Source organism: Salvelinus sp. IW2-2015, linkage group LG4q.1:29 (genome assembly GCF_002910315.2).
Source record: "Salvelinus sp. IW2-2015 linkage group LG4q.1:29, ASM291031v2, whole genome shotgun sequence".
NCBI lineage: Eukaryota > Metazoa > Chordata > Actinopteri > Salmoniformes > Salmonidae > Salvelinus > Salvelinus sp. IW2-2015.
The window spans coordinates 58,371,333-58,386,802 of record NC_036842.1 but is presented as its reverse complement, the minus strand read 5'-3'; positions in this window follow the sequence as shown (position 1 = coordinate 58,386,802).

Below are 15,470 nucleotides of genomic sequence, written 5' to 3'. Positions count from 1 at the left end.
AGAGAGAGAGAGAGAGAGAGAGAGAGAGAGAGAGAGAGAGAGAGAGAGAGAGAGAGAGAGAGAGAGAGAGAGAGAGAGAGAGAGGGTAGAGAGCAGAGTCAGAGGAGGTGCTTTGAGCTCTAGCACATTTCTCCGTTTTAATAAACAACTTTCAGTTTTCAGAGCCGGATCAATAGAGAGCAGATTGTTTCAGAGTAGAGGGTCACTGATTCAAAATGGAAACATTTCTTATTACTTATCTAGGCAAGCCTGCCAGAGCAAGGCCCAGCACAGTACACTACCTGCTGGGTCTTTCTGCAGCTAAGGTTGGGTGGGTGGAAGGACACGATCTTCACACACTGCTGCTTGGGGCTCCACAGCCAGCCGTTCTTCTCCTCCGCTCGCCGGCAGGAAGACCTCCTGGTACACCTGGAGAACACCAACACCCATCAGCCACTGCTCTCCGTCCAGCTTGTCCGCGGGCCACACGGGACTTCCTGTCTCACAGTGACCTCTGACCCTGAATAGCAGCCATTTCCTGACCTCTCGTCTGAGTGTTATCAGTTACCGTACCGATGTACAGAGTCACTTATTCAGTGTATGGCCCTAACGAAAAGACTGACTGTTCTCGGGGCCACATAAATCGATACGTAGTGCAGAAACAATGGGAGGGGGCAAAGTTCTGGGACTGTCACCCATAAAACACTAGAGCAACTCCACAGATGGAGGCTGGCCCTATCTAGGGCTGTTTCGAGGGACATGGGAGAGAGAGATACGCTGACCTGGTTCTCTGCATGAAATGATTAGGAGCATACAGAGTGTGTGGCTTTCCTGTGTTTTTCTTACCTGCCCTCCAGAACACACCAGCCGCAGTAGGGGTCTCGTGTGGACACACAGGACTGGCAGTCTGTTTTCAGATGGCACGCCTGCACTGGCACCTTGGTGATCTATAGCGGTAATACACAGCCCACAACACAAACAGCATTACAGTGGGACCTCTGAGACGCAAACATGTCAGGACTGGAGGTCTATCGGAACACTGAAATGTATGTGACGTTGAAATTCACTTTAAAACTGGCACCTTGGAGATCTATAGTATCACACTGTCAACAACACAAACACTAACAGCATGAATTCCTCTAACTGGGTTAAACACACAGGGTCTGTCCCTTTCTCTCTACAGCAATAACAACAACACTGACAAACAGTGGAACTGTCTGGAGGACTGTACAGAACGGTAATGGAGGACTGTACAGAACGATAATGGAGGACTATACAGAACGGCAATGGAGGACTGTACAGAACGGTAATGGAGGACTGTACAGAACGGTATTGGAGGACTGTACAGAACAGTAATGGAGGACTGTACAGAACGGTAATGGAGGACTGTACAGAACGGTAATGGAGGACTGTACAGAACGGTAATGGAGGACTGTACAGAACGTACATGTGGGGCTTGTAAGAGAGACGGTATAGTGGAGGACTTTGACAGAATGGTTTAATTGGAGATCTCTGTTTAAGAGAATAATAGGAAGTGTGAACGTAGACAGTGTAGTGGAGGATATGTAGCAGAACGGTTAACTACGGAGGATTGCGTGTACACAGCAGCGATAGATGCGGAAGGACTTGTGGTAGAATGATTAAACTGGAGGGACTGGTGATACAGAACGGGTAGAAGGAGCGTAGCTGCATACAGAATGCGGTATACGAGTGGGAGGATTTACAGAACGGTGTATGGAGGACTGTACAGAACGGTAAATTGAAGAAGGAGGATTTCTACGAACGAACGGTAATATGAAGACTTAGCAAGAACGTGTAATATGGGAATAGACTGTTTACAGGCAATAGGAGGACTGTAAACGGTGGCACACGCGAATGGAGGGGTTACGTATGTGTTATGGCCATCAGGGAATGGAAACTGTTAAAAGAAACTGGCGAAAGGTAGGAGTGGCAAGCATGGTAAAGAACGCGTGCTAATGGAAGAGCATAGAACGTGAGGTAAATACGGGACGGGACGCTCGTAAGAGAGAGCATAGTGGTGGACTAGTTACAGAAGCTGGTAAATTGACAGATGGACGTGTATAAAGAGAAGGGCAGGTGGGGTGGATGGTAACAGAACGGCGATGGGAAGGACGTCGTGTGAGAAGAGTGACGCGACGTCTATGGATGCGAATCGTATTCACGTGAAACGGGTATGGGATGGAATAGTAAAAGTCCTTTTATCGTCGGTGGTTGAGGTTATAGGGGACAGGAGGCTGGTGTGCCCGGGCGGGTTGGAAGAGAGAGGTTGCTTGTGTTGACGATCGGAGTAGGGTCATTTAGGATGCATGGCGAGGCAGGATTAAACTAATGAGCGAGGATGATTGGAAGAGCGAGGAGTACGGCAGGCACGATATAATGGGAAGGTGGGATTGTTCGAGTTCCGTGAGTTGTCGAGGCCATGGTAGTGCGACGGTGGATGCACGAAGTGAGATGACGACTGTAGCATGCCCATGCTGTTGGGTATGGGTAGGTTAGAGACGTGATGGCACTTAGCAGTGCAGGAAAGCAGGACAAACAACGTCTACGCAAATGAACCAACGACAGGGATTCCTTCACAACAACTCTACGTCGCGGCGGGGGGGTGTACTAGGGCCGTCAATTATGGGGCAACAGCAACAGGACAGTAAAAAATGATGAGCTGTCGTTACTAGCAAACTGCACTCTTCATAGCGAATCGCGCCCGACTGAGCACTGTGTTAAGCTTGTATGGCTCCCTACATCTCCCGCCTAGCACACAATTCTTGTAGACACTGCACCAGCTAGAATGCCGGCTTTCCACAAACAACATCGTCCTGTGTCGTAAGGTCCTCAGTCGATTACCCTGTTGTACACTCACCCGACCGCACCTCTTCCCCAACAACACGTCCATGTTGTCGTACGTCTCGGAATCTATCCCATCGTTAACAGTACGTGTGTTACATTCATGGACCCGCTCATTCGCACACAAACACGTCCGTTCGTAGCGTCCTATCCTTACCAGGGTTTGTACAGCTCCCGGACCTCTTCAGCACAGACGTACTGGTCATTCGGTGCGACTTCCTTAGCATTGTGACCCTCTCCCAGGGCTGTTTACGTATCACATAGAGGAGAAGATGGTGAGACGTGTTTGTTACCTCTACATCAGCGTGCTGACGCGGCGCCACATAGGCGGACTTCGGAGTTAATGGCCTCGTGACTGGTCGATGACACACTCTGTTCGCTCCGCTCGCGGAGGGCAAACTGCGTGAGCTTAACTGGCCAGCGGCGCTGGAATTAGGGAAGGTCGCGCCCACAACCTGTAAAGTTGTTCAGCGTCTCTTTCTGCGCAGAGGGAAGGGAAGAGATAGGAGATATACTAGTTCCCTTAGCGGGGCAATCTGCGGTTGCCAATCTCTTTTTTGGACGTATAAATTTAAATTAATTGATGTATCCATGATTCTTGAGAGATATAACTTATAAATTCCTCATGAGCTTAGTTCAACTGTAGTACCCCATCAGAAGCCAACAATAGTGATTTGTTTTACGCCAATGTTTGAAAACATTGCAAATGTAAATAATTTTTTATATCGGGCTGGTCAGTCTCTGGCATCCACAGCTGCTGTGTATGGAATCGGAGAATGTTTACATTCTCAGATTCGATGGAGTATGCATTGATATTAGCCTGCAGGATCCCTCGAGCCACCAAATAACCCCCACCCTCAGCCCCCTAACCACTGAAAAACAAGGCCTGAAATCCAACCACGTTAGTTCATATTTTTGCATTATTGATTAATAGGGGAAAAAATTTTTCAAATCGACTGACTCTCCTTTTTTTTCTCCTCTTCTGACGTGTTTTTGAAGTGGATGACAAAGGCTGGCGCTACTTACATCAATGCGGGAGGTGCAGAACTCGTCTGTCTTGGAGGAGTAGGGGATGTCCACGGCTGGGGTGCCGGCGATCTTGCCCGAGTCGCTGTAGCAGGCGCTGATGAGGTCCACCAGCCTCTCGTTGATGGCCTTTAGAGGGTAACATGCACAGGCCGTGAGTCAGCGCTGTCATCGTGTAGGGGATGGCACTCCATGAACGCAACCTTGTGCCAGGGGAGTACTTGACCATACTGGCCCGGCTCCGTCATCCCCGCGCGGGCAGCTCTTTACCCTGGGGACGCCAATAGGCTGCCTGCACCTTGTTGTACCTGTTCCCCGGGCCACAGTTGAGCTGCGCTGGCTTGTGTAAGAGTAGTAGTGAGGGTCGTCCTCACAACGGCCGAGACACGAAGGTGAAGTTCCTTGTTATCGGTGCTTCCCATGGTCCTGGAGAACAGGAAGTAGACGAAGCCTCCTCTTTGAAGGCGTGGCGGAAGTCGTGCAGGTACTTTGGGCACGAAGGGCGTGGCCTGCACGGTGGACGCGTCGACGATGCTCTCGAACACCGCAACCCAGTCTGTCGGCGGATGAGTCCTGGAGGATGCGAGTGCTGATGAGCTTAGAGCTGTAGAGGCTGCCGTAGCCTGCTTCCCACACTAGAAACCACATTGAAGGCGTTGCCGTCTTTAACGTACGTAGACATGACGCCCACACGGCCACCCGTCCGTCTCAATTACTAGCCACGTAGGTCCTCTCTCCCTTCGAGTCGCTGTAGTACAGCTGCTGCTCCACGTTGGTCAGGTTGAGGAGGGGAACAGATACCCCGGTAGCGGGAGCCACAGACGATGAGCGCGAGCCGTTGGCCGGGTGCAACCCAGCAGCAGCTTGTTGACGTTAGGGCTTGGGCTTGGTGTCCTGGCAGGCCGAGACGGGCCGGGGTGCAGGTGGGGCGTCCTCCCTGGGCCCGTCTCGCGCGGGCTCTCCTCGCGCAGAGCTGCGTCCAGCTGGTCAGAGGTGTGTTGAATCGGCGCCCAGATGTAGACGCGGCTGCTCCGAGGGTCCGCACCACGTTGTTGATGGGCGTTTTGGAGGGGAAGTCCAGGACCGCTCCTCCTGCCAAGCGGGCCCCGGCTGCAGGACAGGCAGAACAGGAGGAGCAGGGGGAGGAAGAGAGCGACCTGGACCGCCGCTCGCCATCTCTGGATGAGAGAAGAGAGAGAGAGCGGAGAGGATAGAGAGAGGGGGAGAGAGAGAGAGGGAATGAGAGAGAGAGAGAAAGGGAGATGGGAGAAGCAGGGAGAGAGGAGAGAGAGAGAGAGGAGAAGGGAGAGGGAAGAGAGGGGTGGGAGAGAGGGAGATGAGAGAGAGAGAGAGAGGGAGAGGGAGAGGGAGAGGGAGAGGGAGAGAGAGAGAGGGTAAGTGGTGATACACACCCGATGAAGACAATGTCGGTTGAAATGCTGTGACGGCATCACATCACCTAAGGCAGCGGTTCCCAACTCCGGTCCTCCAGTACCACCAACAGCACAGGTTGTTGTCGTTGCCCCGGACGAACTCACCAGATTCAACTCCTTGAGGGCTTGATGGTTAGTTGAATCAGGTGTGCTTGTCCGGGGCCAACGTAAAAACGTGTACAGTTAGGGGTACTCGAGGACCGCAGCTGGGATCCACTGACGTAAGGCATCACATTTGAGAGCAGCATAACGGTGAGTGGACCCTTTTCCTTTGTTTAGAGGTACTGCATCGTGGCACAGCGGACAAGCAGGTGTTGTGATGACATAGGTCGGCCCAGAGGGTCCTCAGTCATGAGTCGGTCATGAGGTTGGGGTCGGGAGGGAAACCCCTGAATGTAATGCACGTAAAAGGACATCTAGCAGGTCAATCGGAAAAGCATCCTCGCTCAACGATGCCCATCCGTGTTCCAGTTACTCAAGTTGAAGAAGGATGCTTCGTATCAGGATGAATGAGATCGTAAACGTCGATTGGACACACTTTACAGAGAAACTCCCAGGGCTGAGTAGAATAAGGCCAAGAACTAGATCGCAAAGCCGTAGTTTGAAATCAAACAATGGCAGTCGACAGAGCAGGGCGGAAATCCACCATGTTCTTTCTCTGCTGTTTTTAGCAAGAGGAAATGCAATATGTGCAGGAAGCAGGTTTCTTTGTTAAATGGAGGAATATGATCACACAGCATCATTTGATACACAAAAACAACCGCACACTTCCACACAGCAGGTGGCAAAGACATCCACCTCCCACGCTGCTGATTGCACACCGCTGTAGTTAATGTCGAGCTGCAGGTGGGTGAATCTGCAATGGCCCACCTCTGTGACTATTGTTCTCACACACAAATACACACCTATTCGCCCATGCACAGTCTCACGCACAAACATTATCCACGCACACCCAAACACACACACATGCCCAAACACACACACACACTGCCAAACACCCAACCCACACTGCCAAACAACATGTTGTCAATGCCAAGACCAAAGACACACACGTACACACGCCAAACACCACACAACCCACAATGCCAAACACACATGCCAAACATGCCAACACACAACACATGCCAAACACACACACACACACACCAAACACAAACACACACACACACACCACACACACACACACACACACAACACACACACACACACAACAACACCACACCACCACAACAACTGTTGCTTGTAGGTACCAGTCACACACAGAGATATGGTTTCTGCTATTTCACTAGGCAGTTAAGCCCATAGCCACACTCATCAAATTGAAAATCCCTGATGAAGCTTCCCGGGAGGAAGGCAGGCAGCCTGTGCCTGGCTGTGAATCAGTGTTTTATTATGTTAACCTGCCTTCCCTCAGAGTACTAAGTGAGGAGAGGACTGATTAGACATTTGCCCTCAGGGCCCAGTTAATTTAAGCTCCTACCCCCATTTCCATGAAAGTGTCCATCCTCCCCTATTCCCTGATTTTATTTAGCTTTTTTTCATTTCACAACCTCATTCCTTTCGGAGCCCCATTTCTCTAGGTCAACTTATCTGCTCTTTTTAATTCATACCCTTAAACAATTTCATTCCAATTGAAACTGCGTTATAAACACACTCACTCCCACCAGGAGTGTTTGATTAGTCGTCTTTAGAGGATAGCAGGATGGTGTTTGGCTGAAAGTCTCCCTGGTCTCTTAACACCGACAAAACAGGTTGCATTTACACAGGCAGCCCAATTTGGATCTTTTGAACCAATTATTGGTTAAAAAAAGCAGATCTGATTGGTCAAAAGACCAATTAGTCAAAGAAGGATGAGAATTGGGCTGCTTGTGTAAACACAGCCATAGTGATTCACGTACGTGTTCATGTACTAGGCTAGTATGCGCCTACTCTGCGATGAAATTATGGTTACTTAGGACCAATGCCCCCTCACTAAAGGCAAAAAGCCAATGTAACATAATGGGTAGTTGACGGGCTTGCCTATAAAGAAATAAACTATAGATGCCTTCATGATGTGCTCATTGTGTAGACTGAGCAAAACTTATCAAACTTTCGGTTACTTTGTTTGAGTTATTCCGCCTTCGTTTAGTCTGGAATAAGAGCTATGACTTCTTAAAAGTTGGTTTTAAAACTGCAATTTGTATTGTGACCCTGCCAGTGATAATCACTCATGTCTATAGAAAAGAGGACATTCCATTTCTCATCCATTCATTTTCTTTACTCTACATCTATAATCCGCTGCCAGTCTAGCTATCCAAATTCCTGTTGCAAATCCTTCACACAAGGAAATAATATTTGGATTTTCAAAATGTCACTGGCTGCTTTCTCTTGCCTAGCATATTACGACTTAGGTCCACTGCCTGTGAACAGTGCATGATCAAACAGACTGTTAGAAGCAGCTTTCCCAAACTAAGATGTAGGCTAGGCTAGGCTACAATAGTTGGTAGAATTGTCAGGAAGCATTCACTTGGGTAACAGGAAACTCAGCTTGACTTACTTCCATTACATCAAAGACTATTTATTTCGCCTATTCATGCAAATCTCTCACTCCCTGTATATAAAAAAAAAAATCTGCTGTTATACAAATTTCCCTCGGATGTTGCATTGTGGGTCACTGCAAAATAAATCCTGCACTCTTTTTCAAAGGAGCTCGTTCTCTCCTAGGATGTCTCCTCTCCTCTCTATCACTCTTCATCCTTTGTTCATGGGCTTAATCCAGAACACTGGAGTTAAGGAGGCTTCAAAGAGCTTCAGAGGAACAGTCAGACTCACAGCCATGCGGTAATGACACAGGTGGAGGTGGCCCCTTTGTCCCTAGGCTGTCCCAGCTTTTCTCTACTCTGAAGAAGTCTCTCTCTCTCTCTCTTTCTCTATGCCTCTGTATGGGATATGAAGGCAGGGAAATTCTCTCCTACATAGGCTGAGCCATTCTAAAGAAAATAAAAAGCTGCTGAAATTAGTGGGTCACTCAGCGCGTTGCGTAAGCCTGCAGCTAACGAAGCCTCCAATGGCCGGGGATAAATAATAATGAAACGAGCGAGGCTCTAACGAAGCAGGCACATCTGGAAAGTGAGACGCTCCCAAGAAAGCCTAGGCCCTGATCGTCTCTCTTCCAGTGCAGGAGAGAGGCGACTTACCTCGAGGAGAGAAAATTAACTAGATGTGCCAATCTCTCATCATGGCTTCATGGTAAGCGCTACCGGCTGTCTTAACTTCCCAGGCTGGTCTGCAAAGTTTGGAAATACTAGTGTAAGGGCAAGGAGAGAGAAAGGGACATTTTTCTAGGGGAGCTACTTGTACAGGCCTGAAAAGCAGGGCAAAGACTGGGTGTGTCCTGCTGCCTGTTAACTGGATAGCCCTCACGCTTCTGGCTGCCTACCATCTCTTCTCCACATCTCCACCCTTCCTTTTCTAATACGTCAGGACATGCCCGCACAGGAAAAGCATCTCCCAGAAGAGGAAAATTAAATATAATTGAAAAATGGCAGGTGTGAGCAGGCCATGAACACACTCGAATGAACACATACACACACACAGCTTGAAACGCTGACAGCGTAATCCTTTCCTGCCGCCCAGATACCTTTCTCCAGACTGCCATTGGGTGTCCGCAGCAGAACGGAGGTCTACAGTACCCTACCCATCATCCTCTCTGGCACAGACGAGGACCCCCCACATCCCCTTCACTAGGATAACACCCCGGCCAGGCCGCCTGCAGGAGGAAGTGAGTGTCTGCTGATTACATCTCCACTATGCTGAACAGACAGACGTCGGATGTGTCCCAAATGGCACCTTGTTACATATTTAGAGCACTATGGGTCCCGGTCAAAAGTAGTGCACTTTGTAGGGAGTAGGGTGCCATTTGAGACGCAGACAGTGAGTCACGGACACCGATCTTCAAACCCAGCACGAGTGCTGCTCTCAGACCTAGCTCTCATTAAACAGATAGTGAGATATCAATAAAGAAATAACAGACCCCCCCCCCGCCCCCATCGCAAACATAATAGGATACCACCCCATAAGGCGGCAGCCTGCATTCATATTCAGCATTTATCATATCCTCCCTCTTTCACTGTCCAGCAGATGCCATTCCTGACAGTGATGGCGACGTCTTTATATTAAAGCCTTTCTTAGTGTTACGTTGCTGATAAAAGTGAACCACCATTAAATTAGTGGCCCGACCCTAGGGGCCGGGAGCCGGGGGTGAGAGAGGGGTTAACGCTCAATTACCTATCTGGCCCTGTGTGTCTGTCTGTCTCAGCGTGTCTCAGTGCGAGGGTGTTAAAGCGAGTTACAGGCAAAATGACAAAGTGGGTTTAGCGGCGCACAAGGAGCGGCGGCGGCGGAAACAAATGGCTCCGTCAGGTGCATTACACGCCGCCGAGAGCTCTTTGTTCTTTCTTCCAGTCAGTGAGAGGAAAAAATGCATGAGCCTGTCCCCTCCTACTCATCTGAGTGAAATTGTTTTAAAAGTGCTTAGGGAAGCTTGTGTGAAAACGTAAATCCAATTTCCATATGAACAATTACCCTGCCGTCAGGGTAGGCAGTTAATTTATTTCAATTTGACTGACTGCAATGAGCCACTGGCCCAGGCAACCAGTCTAGCCATTGTGATCAGGCAGGGCATTGAGCAGGCAGCCATTGATGGAACTAGCCTGGTCTATAACACACAGAGACCCAGCTGTCCTGGTCGAAGTACCATCCCCCTGAAACCTATCATGACCAGAATACACTAAAACACGCATTGTCCTCACATTAGTGTGTGTGTATATGTGTGTGTCAGGGCTTCCGTTAGCCGGTAATATCCAGCTTTTGGCCGTTAAAATCAAATTGGCACCGGCCAATTGTCCGGGAGAAGAAAAATCCCATTGCAAAAATGCATTTTTAGCCTATTCATTGATTGAAATAACAGTCGTTGTGGAGCGAGAGCTGCTGCTATAGTTCATCAAACAGCTTGTTCGTTGCTGCTGGAGCGAAACGTGCTTTTATTAGCCCAATCATGGCGCAGCAATTCTAAATGCAATCGCGTGTTAACGGTTTCGATGGCCACGATTAAAAATAGCTACTATTTTTATTTCTCAACTGGTAATTGAAGCGCGCTTTCCATTCACCATTCAAGTGCATAGGCAACTAGGCAGGCTTCAGCATCTCACACACAATGAAGTATGATAATCCTGAATTAAACGTGAGTAATGATGAATGAGAAAGTTGCAGATGCACAAATATGGCACAAATATCATACCCCATGGTTAGAAATCAAACTGTTCCTGGTGCAAAAAACAATGTCCTATCCTGGAGCTTTACTCCATTACTAAGCTGCTCCTGAATGTACTACGCCAGGACTGGGACATTGATTCTATTGTCGTCCATGTGGGTTTTAATGACATTATGAAGGGCAACTCTGAACAGTTGAAACTGGATTTCAAAGAGCTGATTGCATCTCTGCTAAACACTAAGAAAAGACCCATCATATCTGGCCCTGTGCCCTCTCTGAATCGTGGCATTGAACGTTTAGCAGGATTCTTTCCCTTCACAACTGGCTACTTGATTATTGCAGCTCAATGGGTGTAACTTTTGTTGACAATTTCGATTCCTTATGGAAACAAAACACGTTTTTTTTAAGGAGGATAGGATCCACCCAAATAATTTCGGTACCTGGATCCTTTCACAGAATTATAAGGCTGCGTTGAGACAATCACTTATCAATGACCCAAGCCCAGCTCAGTTAATCCCTCCCATTGTGTCGCTGAGTCATCATAATGCTTTATAAAATATACATTATATCAGGGGCATTGGTAGACACAATGTAAGTAGTCTAATTTATGTCCCTCTAACTGCCCTGAATGCCTCTGCTGATCCAACAGCTATTGCATGCAGCAATCATGTGCCTATGAACCAGATGTATGCTGTTAGCACTGAGGCGGTGTGCCGTAGTAGGAAGTCCACTGTGTGCAACTCATCCTGCACTAACATAAATAACATGAGAATCAAACGAGAAGGATATACTGCTCTCCCGAGGAACAGGCCCAGATCCCAGTCATTTGCGTGAAGAAAAGACGGAGGAAAAGAGCACGCAGATCAGGCTGCCTTTTGAGAATCCGTAGGCGAGCGAGTCAACTCCCACTGCCATCAATTCTACTTGCTAACATGCAATCATTGGAAAATAAAATTGATGACCTATAATTACGATTATCCTACCAACGGGACATTAAGAACTGCAATATCTTATGTTTCACAGAGTCGTGGCTGAACAACGACACGTATAATATAGAGCTGGAGGGATTTTCAACGCACCGGCAGAACAGAGAAGCTACATCTGGTAAGACAGCTGGTGTGCGATTTCTAATATTAAAGAAGTCTTGAGGTATTGTTCGCCTGAGGTAGAGTACCTTATGATCAGCTGTAGACCACACTATCTACCAAGAGAGTTCTCATCTATATTATTCGTAGCTGTCTATTTACCACCGCAGACCGATGCTGGCACTAAGACCACACTCAACCAACTCTATAAAGCCATAAGCAAACAAGAAAATGCTCACCCAGAAGCGGCGCTCCTAGTGGCCGGGGACTTTAATGCAGGCAAACTTAAATCAGTTTTACCAAATTTTTACCAGCATGTCACGTGCAACCAGAGGAAAAAAAACTCTTGACCACCTTTACTCCACACACAGAGACGCATACAAAGCTCTCCCCCGCCCTCCATTTGGCAAATCTAACCATAATTCCATCTTCCTGAATCCTGCTTACAAGCTAAAACTAAAGCAGGAAGTACCAGTGACTTACACAATACGGAAGTGGTCAGATGACGCGGATGCTACGCTACAGGATTGTTTTGCTAGCACAGACTGGAATATATTCCGGGATTCATCCAATGGCATTGAGAAGTACACCATCTCAGTCATCGGCTTCATAAATAAGTGCATCGACGACGTCTTCCCCACAGTGACCGTGCATACATATCCGAAACAGAAGCCATGGATTACAGGCAACATCTGCATCGAGCTAAAGGCTAGAGCTGCCACTTTCAAGGAGCAGGACACTAATCCGGACGCCTATAAGAAATCCCGCTATGCGCTCAGACGAACTATCAAACAAGCAAAGCATCAATACAGGACTAAGATTGAATCCTACTACACCGGCTCTGACGCTCATTGGATGTGGCAGGGCTTGAAAACTATTACGGTCTACAAAGGGAAACCCAGATGTGAGCTGCCCAGTGACGTGAGCCTACCATACGAGCTAAATGCCTTTTATGCTCGCTTCGAGGCAAGCAACACTGAAGCATGCACGAGAGCACCAGCTGTTCTGGATGACTGTGTGATAATGCTCTCGGTAGCCGATGTGAGCAAGACCTTTAAACAGGTCAACATTCACAAAGCCGCGGGGCCAGATGGATTACCAGGACGTGTACTCAAAGCATGCGCGGACCAACTGGCAAGTGCCTTCACTGATGTTTTCAACCTCTCCCCGACAGAGTCTGTAATACCTATATGTTTCAAGCAGACCACCATAGTGTAACAAAGATAAATGACACACAGAATGATAGTAAAGCTTTGGAGCACTGACATTTTGGGAAAAAAGGCAAACTCAGCTCCATCATTCATTGAATCAGATGGCCAATTCCTCACAAAACCGACTGATATTGCCAACTACTTTAATAATTTTTTCATTGGCAAGACTTGCAAACTTAGGCATGACATGCCAGCAACAAACACTGACACTACATCCAAGTATATCTGACCAAATTATGAAAGACAAGAATTGTAATTTTGAATTCCGTAAAGTGATTGTGGAAGAGGTGAAAAATTATTGTTGTCCATCAACAACGACAAGCCACCGGGGTCTGACAACTTGGATGGAAAATTACTGAGGATAATAGCGGACGATATTGCCACTCCTATTTTCCATATCTTCAATTTAAGCCTACTAGAAAGCGTGTGCCCTCAGGCCTGGAGGGAAGCAAAAGTAATTCCGCTACCTAAGAATAACAAAGTCCCCTTTACTGGCTCAAATAGTCGACCAATCAGCCTGTTACCAACCCTTAGTAAAGTTTTGGAAAAAATGGTGTTTGACCAGATACAATGCTATTTTACGGTAAACAAGTTGACAACAGACTTTCAGCACGTTCAACAAACACAGCACTTACACAAATTACTGATGATTGGTTGAGAGAAATTGATGATAAAAAGATTGTGGGGGATGTTTTGTTAGACTTCAGTGCGGCCTTTGACATTATTGATCATAGTCTGCTGCTGGAAAAAAAGTATGTGTTATGGCTTTATTGTGGAAAAAGAGTTACCTGTCTAACAGAATACAGAGGGTGTTCTTTAACCTCTAATTCCTCCCAAACCCGGATCCGGGAGCACCCCCCACAGTAAAAAAGCTGACTAGCATAGCCTAGCATAGCGTCACAAGTAAATACTAGCATCTAAATATCATTAAATCACAAGTCAAGACCACCAGATGAAAGATACACATCTTGTGAATCCAGCCATCATTTCTGATTTTAAAATGTTTTACAGGGAAGACACAATATGAAATCTATTACTAACCACGTTAGCAAAAGACACCACTTTTTTACTCCACCAGTTTTTTACTCCATCAGTAGCCATCACTAATTCGACCAAATAAAGATATAAATAGCCACTAACCAAGAAACAACTCATAAGATGACAGTCTGATAACATATTTATTGTATAGCATATGTTTTTTTTGAAAAATGTGCATATTTCAGGTATAAATCACAGTCTACATTGCAGCTGCAATCTGAAATAGTGCCGAAGCTGCCAGAATAATTACAGAGACCAACGTCAAATACCTAATTACTCATCTTAAAACATTTCTGAAAATACACAGCGTACAGCAAATGAAAGCCCAACATCTTGTGAATCCAGCCAATATGTCAGATTTTTAAAGTGTTTTCAAGCGAAAACACAATATAGCATTATATTAGCTTAGCACAATAGCCAGAACACACAAGCAATTTACCAGCAGCACAGGTTAGCGATCGTAACAATACAGCAAAATATATATAATTTTTGACTAACCTTGATATACTTCGTCAGATGACAGTCCTGTAACATCATATTACACAATGCATATAGGTTTTGTTCGAAAATGTGCATATTTAGCAGCACAAATCGTGCTATACAATGTGATCAGTGGCAACAGGTCATGCATTCTGGCCGCGCCATCTTGGAAAGGCACCTAAGTTACGATTATTTTCGATTAGATTGACTAAAAAATACAGGTTGGACAGCAAATGAAAGATGCATTAGTTATTAATGCAACCGCTGAGTTAGATTTAAAAAATTAACGTTACTAGACATACAGTGTGCGTTACAGCCAGACTAGTGCCGCAATAATGGCGGACAAATGCGTTTACATTTTTCCACATAAATACGGAATAACATCATAAATAGCTCTTACTTTTGGACGAGCTTCCATCAGAATCTTGGGCAAGGTGTCCTTTGTCCAAAAGAATCGTTGCTTGGTTGTAAAACGTCGTCTCAACTTCGGAATTAGCAGCTAACAATAGCTATGTGGCCACAACATGCCAAATCCCCAAAACGCAATACTAAGGAAATTCCGAAAATAGCAATATACTCGCATAAACTGATATAACTCGGTTTAAAATAATTCGTTATGATGTTTCTAACACCTATACGAATTAAATTACAGACGGATATAGCTAAGGCCGATAACTGAGCGTTTCAAAATGCCATCTTGAGGTCTTGCTTTGCGCAATGACGAACGACGAAAAGAGAGCTCACTTCGTTCCTTGGCCTTTTATAAGCTCTGAAACTACGTAGACACTCCATTCCACTTCTCATTGGTTACTGACATCCAGGGGAAGGCGGGTTGCAGTTCATGTCGACCCATAGGAATCATACAGAGCTTTAAACTGATCTGAGAACAGAGCCTCGTTTCAGACCTTCGCAGTTCTGTCATGGATTTCGCTGCAGAAAGAGTTCTGGTTCACCACAGACATAATTCAAATGGTTTTAGAAACTAGAGATTGTTTTCTATCCAATAGTAATAATAATATGCAATTGTACGAGCAAGAATTGAGTATGAGGCGTTTAATTTGGAGACGATATTTTCCAAAGTGGAAACAGACCCCCTAGATTGAGA